General features: G+C 36.2%; 1 long non-coding RNA gene across 3 annotated transcripts; it reads left to right on the top strand.

The window, feature by feature from the left end:
* The first annotated feature begins 2888 nt into the window (after positions 1–2888).
* On the top strand, positions 2889–6122 carry LOC146641541 (uncharacterized). Of its 3 annotated transcripts, none has more exons than XR_014909690.1 (5): positions 2889–3254; positions 3796–3861; positions 4206–4362; positions 4815–4907; positions 5205–6122. It is a non-coding gene; the product is annotated as an uncharacterized LOC146641541 (long non-coding RNA). The 3 variants fall into 3 exon arrangements; XR_014909689.1 differs by having other exon boundaries at positions 2891–3098; XR_014909688.1 differs by lacking the exon at positions 2889–3254 and having other exon boundaries at positions 3698–3861.
* The last annotated feature ends 1669 nt before the right edge of the window (positions 6123–7791 follow it).

Raw genomic sequence — 7791 nt, 5'->3', positions numbered from 1 at the left:
ACAGCGTGGCTGGCAAGAAAGGGTATAAAAGAAGACAAACTAATGACATGGCCACCTTGTTCACCTGATCTGAACCCCATTGAGAACCTGTGGTCCATCATCAAATGTGAGATTTACAAGGAGGGAAAACAGTACACCTCTCTGAACAGTGTCTGGGAGGCTGTGGTTGCTGCTGCACGCAATGTTGATGGTGAACAGATCAAAACACTGACAGAATCCATGGATGGCAGGCTTTTGAGTGTCCTTGCAAAGAAAGGTGGCTATATTGGTCGCTGATTTGTTTTTGTTTTGTTTTTGAATGTCAGAAATGTATATTTGTGAATGTGGAGATGTTATATTGGTTTCACTGGTAAAAATAAATAATTGAAATGGGTATATATTTGTTTTTTGTTAAGTTGCCTAATAATTATGCACAGTAATAGTCACCTGCAAACACAGATATCCCCCTAAAATAGCTAAAACTAAAAACAAACTAAAAACTACTTCCAAAAACATTCAGCTTTGATATTAATGAGTTTTTTGGGTTCATTGAGAACATGGTTGTTGTTCAATAATAAAACTATTCCTCAAAAATACAGCTTGCCTAATAATTCTGCACTCCCTGTATAGCACCAAATCATCAGTCAGTAACCTGTGACCTTGCCTCTTCACTTCTGTCCGAGCTACAACATGGCAGAGCTGCCTCTGTCACCTGATAAATAACAGTGAGACATTCCAAATACATGCAGTCACACATGTGCTTCAAATACAGTCATGAACCAACAAGTCATCATCCAATTTCACCTGTAATCTTGTATCACCATTACTCTCTGAGCTCTGTGTTGGTTCTTCTGTCACCTGACAAATAGGACATACATGACAATAAGAATAAAATGGGTAGCTGCTTCAGCGTTTCTGTCAATTTGTGCAGATCTTGACTCATCAGTAATGTTCTTAGGGTGAATGCATTTTTTTTTTAAATTGTGCAAACTGCATTACAAGGTGAAATATTTGCAAAATCATGACAACCTCATGATATTTTGTCTCAAAAATTAACCCTATGAATATGTGAGTACCACTAGGATGAAATTATTGTGTCACCAACATTTTAACGTTAGACATATAATTTTAACAGCCTCTGTAAACTAATATCCTGGCTTGCTCGAGGCTCCCATTTTTCTCTGACAGTTTCAATCAAAATTAGAAATGCTACTCTGAGACCGAGATAACTAAAAGTGCTGCCTGTTGTGCAGTTAGTTTCCAAAACACGCTATTCATGGTTACATACAATTTTAGACTGATGTGGGCCAAAGCCTAGCATAGCCTGTAACGTTATTATGATGGACACATTTTAAGAGTGAACTTGACTATAAGTGACTTACAGGTTTCTTTGAAAAATACTTTTGTATATCGAGGTTTTTCCTTTTTGCTGCCATACTCCTCTCCTCCTTGCAGGTCCTCGCAGCCCAGGCTTGCCGCTGCTAAAGCTAAACAGCGCTTCCTGACAGGCACAGCCAATCACATTGGCCATATTTGTCACATGAGGTCGAGAACGTAATTTAACACTTTCTGCACCGCTGGGTGAATGAGACGTTGACAGATCGATTTTTTCTTTCCATCGGGTTTGTTTTTCTTTACTCGAAGAGATCAAATTATTGGTGGGGACGTGTCCCTTCCGTCCATGCGAAATCTACGCCCTTGCCCAGAGGTGTCTTCCTTTTAAAATGGAGTTTTTCTTTCCCACTATTGCAAAGTGGTTGCATATTCGGGATCGTTTGATTTTGGGGTTTTTCTTTGTTGACTTGAATTTAGTTGATTATGCTCCACAGTTACTCTGTTGGAGCTATGGACTTCCAAATGGACACAGCAGGAAGAAGTGCACCTGGGTGCACCATCAAACACTTTTTTCACTCCCCAAATCATTCTGATAATATATACAGAAAATACATAAGGCATTTAAAGTCCAACAAAACAGTTTTCAAAGCATACTCAATGCAAGAATAGCTTAATTGAGTAAACACTACAAAAATGATTATCATCAGTACTGTTTACAGGTTTACAGTCCAACAATTTAAAATCTTAATTTTTTTTTTTTTAATCCATCTGGGGCAGATTGCTTTCACTGAGGCACTTCAGAACAGCTGCTGACAAACCTTGTTGCAACTCTGTGAGGACAACAGCACTGATGAGTAGTCAGTGTAGGCACTGCAAATCCATGGGCAATCTGTGGGGAAAAAAATCACATTATTCAGTTAATGGTGTACCATACTTTTCAATTTCAGATAAACCAGTTTATAAGTTGTTAGGGAAAATATTCTAAAACACTTCTTCAGTAAAGACTCAGAGAAGAGAAACACACAGAACTTCTTGCTAGCAAGGGCAGCCTCCAGACTGAGACTCGCCCTGAGCACTGCCCCTGGTCTTTATTTTATACTCCATTGAACGTGTGTGTGTGTGTGTGTGTGTGTGTGTGTGTGTGTGTGTGTGTGTGTGTGTGTGTGTGCGTGCGTGCGTGTCCTGCTGATCAAAGGGTCATGAAAGCACAAAAGGTACATCCTTGGTCAGGAAAGGGTAGTCTCCCCCTCACCCTAAATAACATGGTGAGGAAGTCCAGCAGTTCATCTATATGTAAAGAAGCACTTAAACTAAAACAGACATAGCTACGTTAATCCTACCGTAAAACAATAAAACAAGGTACGAACTCTCATGCTCCCAGGACGTGGGGGTGCATTCCTGGAGTGCACACCAAGCCTGCAGCCTGCTACACTCAAAAAAATGAATGAGGTGGATTGTTCAGTGTATATTAATTATTTATTTTCATTTTACTTAAAATATATGTTTTTGTTAAGTTAACATATGTTTTTCTAATCAAGTCTACATAATTGTGTCTATTATTCAACGTACATAATACTAATGTGTTACTTGATCGCATAACATTTAAGTTAAGTCAATTAGGATCGATATACCTTGTATATCCACAAGGTGGCAGTAATGCAAAAACAGTTGTAATGAAACCGCGCAGAACAAGAAGGTTTCACGGCTTGTGCCTGCTCATGCACAAGACTTCAAATTTAACTGAAAAAGGCTGTTTTGGCGCCAAGCTGCTGTTTCTTTGAGAGGTAAGACCACTTTTTTCTTTGACTATGTTGTGTAGTATCTATATGTCCAGCATGGTTATATTTTGCGTTTGTCTTACAAGACATGTTATATCGTTTGCGTGTGCTTGTTTTACATTAGTTTTACTGGGTCCTGGACATGCTTATTTTGTGGACTGTGTAAGAAACATTTTTATTGTTTTTTGTTTTATTAAGGGATTAGCTACAGGGGTTCATGGGGTTATTCTTTCAAGGGGTTATTTTTCCATTTGCTTTCTTGGGATTCCTTTTCTGTAATCCGAGAGTCGGAAATATCGAATAGGATAGCAAGGATAGCATAAAGTGACATTTAAAATCCAAAAAGTCAAGGGCGAAAGCCACTGTGACACCATTGTTCTGCTCTATCAGTAATCTGTATTATGTAAAAATGGTCTGTAAATACAGCATGTTTCCTAGCGGAGTTATACATATCAATGTAGTTATAAATTACAGTTTGTGAAAGTACACACTTAATTTTTTTAATAAAATTATTCAAGACATATGAGTGGACAGACAATGGAGGTCGACAGACCTGGTGATAATTGCTTCTATAGAAAGTTAGCACATGGCAGTGTCAATCTCTTGCTTTTCTTCTGAGTAGTATTTTATTTAGTTGTAATTCAAACAATAATTTGCTTCTTGAAATTAAGGAATTAATTTTTTTTTTCTTTATAAATCTCAGATCCTGCCTTTACCTGCTCCCTCCTATACTGATGTGGTGTATGTGGTATTGCTGAGCTTGTATGTGGTATGTGAACTGTTATACTTTTAAAAACAAAACTGTTTTATAAGTTAAGTTTTCTTTTGTGACCCATCCCATGCCCCTGTTATTTCTTCTCCACATCTGAACCATGGTTGCAGTTCAAGGGCCTGAGGCATGAAATTCTTTTCAGATCAGCTGTGATCAATATTTTTTGGAACTTGATAAATAACAATAAAAGCTGTAATGGCTCCATTAGCATTTTGTGTAAATGTTTGTGTTAAAATTATAGCTTTAATGAGGTCTTACTACATTAGTTTTAGTTTGTATATGTGTACATATAGTATGTATATTTACAGTACAGTATGTTGTGTTTGTTGACATATTTTCAGGTGGAAGCAGAATATGTGAGGATTACTACTGCTGCACATGTTCCAAGGCTTTTTACACAACTTGACCAATACACTGACCAGCTCATAAAAGTCTTCAAGAAAAAAAGGAGGTGTTGCAGGGAAGAAAATTAGACAAACTTTGGCCCCAGCCACACAGGTGCGTTATTCTGTTGGTAGCAAAATATTATGGCTAATAAGATCATTTTCAAATTTAAACAGCTAGTGTATGGTAGCTGCACAGTGCACTTACATTTATATTAAGCAAGACAAAGTTTGGTACTCAAAACGTTGGAAAATTTAAATTACCTAAACATATGTAAAATCTGATCCCTTGATTTAGGTTAAACCAGAAGTGAATGTTTTTATGTTATGTTTTGAATGCAAAAAAGATGATGTATTAGTTTGTCTTTACCTCCATTATGGACATATATAATGTGGTGGAAACCCTGCCCAACAGGTTAACTATTCATGTCCATGTGATGATTAGTTGGTCTTGTGTACATGTCTATCTGTGCAGTGGATATGTCATTCATTTTGCGTATAATGTGAGTTTCTGTCATCCTAAAGTATATCTGTTTTCTCTTCCTGTATCTCTGCCACTCTCTACAGAAGGAAACCATTGAAAAGGGGAGGGAGTGTGTCCTCAGGGCACTACCTTTTTACCTGAATGAAGACCCAAGCATCCTCTTCAAAGAATAATTGGTTGGTAATTTTAGTTTAGTTTTTTATCTGTATTAAACCAAATTTTGAATAACTAATGTTGTTGCATGTTGTAATGTTGTTGTTGTTGTAATTTGCATGGAACCTGTTTAAATGTTTTGGGAAATCTTCTTGTATACCCAAACTATTTATATTTATCGTTGAATCTGTAGTCTAAAATAGTGGCGCACTGGGGTGCATGTTCCTAATATTGTGTTTACGTCATTAAAGGGTAGCTTTGGCCCTTTTTCTTTCTTTTTTTAAAACTGGATGCCATTTTTCTATGTTTTTGTGTCTAAGCTACAGCTGTTCAGAGGGAGCTGGAACAAATTACCCTTGCTATCTTTACCATCGAAAGAGCTGATGCCAGCACTCCTCCAGCCGATGTGGGTATAACCATCTAGTGTGTCCTGCATGACCTGGAAGACCTGGCCTCTGCATGTGCACTCTTAATGGGTGGGATATATGCACTGAATCTCAGTTAACCTCAAGACTGAAAGCTAAGAGACAATCAAAAGCATTGAGATTTAAAGGATTTAATTGAGAGATGATACTGCACCAGAAATGTTGAAGGGTGGTGTGTATATTAGCGTTCAAGGCATATTGTTATGAGGTGGAAATATATTCATATTCAGTTTGTGTTACATTGTGTGCATTGTAAAGGTAATTGCAATACATACTAAAAATAAGGGTAAGTTAGGAGGTTGATCTGATATCCTCGTGTTGGTGTTGTTCCCAGATCATCATACTAAATGTTGTTCCAGGATCAACATTGCAAGTGACCAATCAGAATGTTGTGACGTCATACTTTTGCGACTTCGGGAAAAACCAGCGTAAAACAAAAAACTGTACTTAAGCTGCGTGAAACCGCCTCTGTCCGCCGATCAACTGACCCTAACCCTAACCGTAACCCTTTAATAAACAGTAAGCAGAATTGATATTGTCCTTGCAACATTGGAATTTCATAAATGCACGAATGGCTTGGAATAGAATAACGTCACAACAATGTGATTGGTCACTTGCAATGTTGAACCTGGAACAACATTTTCATGATGGTCTGGGAACAACACCAACACGAGGATATCAGATCATCCAAGTTGGGAATGCAGGATGAATGTATATTTTGTGGACTTTTAAAGACGAACAATTGTTTCCATGTTAAAATGTTTACATCTGAAGTTTTTTGCCCAAACACTGGTAAAATAAATGTTGACAGTGGCGAGTGTTAAATGGTTACTGCTGTGCTGTTGCAAAAAAACTGAACGCTGACAAGCTGTTTTATTGTTAGACCATAATGTTGGCATGTTTTGTTAAAGTTTTATTTGGGATGGTGATGTAATTTTCTTTGATTGCTAATATCAGTGGACTATTTATTATTATTATTATTATTGTTGTTGTTGTTGTTGTTGTTGTTGTTGTTGTTGTTGTTACATTTTTTTTTTTTTAAATTGTGGCTGTTGAGGTGGACACTTCACTTTGCATTGTTAAAGGAAAGCACTTCATTGGCATTGTGTTACTGGACTGACCCTAAGCAATCATTGCAAATAGCAACTTTGCTATCCATTTTAGACACTAAAAGAAAAAAACACTCACAGACCTTACTAGCATCACATGTGCATAACTCAAGTGTCATCTTATCAATGTGTTATGTGATCTTCAATGCGTTTTTTTTCTCTTCTATTTCTGGTAGATACAGACATTTAATTTAAAGTCTTGATGTTGCATCTGTCTACATACTGTTAATTACTAACCCTAATGAGCTGTTGTGTTTTATTTTGGACTGGGTTTACACAAATGCTCACTGAATGTGTTGGCAATAAAATAAATTTTAAAAAATAAGTTGGATGTACTTAATTCATTTGTGTGGAACCTGTTGACAAAATAGATTTATGTAAAACTAATTAATAAAGCACAAGGTGGCTGAAAATATAATATTTGAATTAATCTAACTTAAATTTAACATTTTACTGCCACAAATAAGAAATGTGTTGAAGTAACTAATCTAAACTATCTAACCTGAAAATGTATCATCTATGTTCATACAACATAACTTGATTTAGTTAGTCTTAAATATGTCTTGTTAATCTTAAGTAGTTTTTTTTAAATTAGATGAACTAAAGATTTTTGCTTTAAACTAACATAATTCTATTTCGTGGAACCTGTTGACAAAATAATTTTAATTAAAGTCAACGTTTCATTTTTTTGAGTGTAGAGATCACACACAATTGATTATATGCCTCGAAGTATACATGGTTGAATATTTCCTAATACAAATAACTACATGCAGTATTCTACCATATGCAAACTTATATCACTAAAAGATTATACTGACTACTAAATACAATTTTCCATTGACATAAGTGAATGTGGTCATGCTTTTCAAACTCTTAGAGGCTGCCTTGCAATGTTTTCTATGTGTTTCTTTTTTCTATAACTGCTAAAGTTTTCCCTTTACATTGCTTGAATTTCTTACACCACCTTTGATCTCTCATACATCTAGAGCGTGTGGTCACAAATGAAATGACAAGGATAATGTGTGTAAAAGATCTTTTTTGATTCCATATGAAGAAATGTATTAACTTAATAAATGATGAGAGACCAATGTATGACAGTGGCTGTATTTAACAAAGGAGGGGGAATATATATTGATCTGAACAGTGTCAGTGGTATATGTGGTTCAGATAGATCATTGGTAAGGTCTGGTGCAGTCATATATGTTGTATTGTCCTTTAAATTACATACGTATGCCTGTCCTTACTCAGCTAAATTAACATTCCTCTCAAAGTGCTTCATATTGTAGGGTAACTTACAATACCTTAATACGGAATACTGTGTTCTTTATGTTTTGCTTGCAAAATGGATGTCAGAGCAATTAATTGAAATGTGC

Source organism: Rhamphochromis longiceps, linkage group LG23 (assembly GCF_057381845.1).
Source record: "Rhamphochromis longiceps isolate RC_006_pf linkage group LG23, R_longiceps_female_GT1.1, whole genome shotgun sequence".
Taxonomy (NCBI): Eukaryota; Metazoa; Chordata; class Actinopteri; order Cichliformes; family Cichlidae; genus Rhamphochromis; species Rhamphochromis longiceps.
The sequence above is the reverse complement of the archived record's forward strand: the minus strand, read 5'-3'. Positions and strand labels throughout refer to the sequence as shown.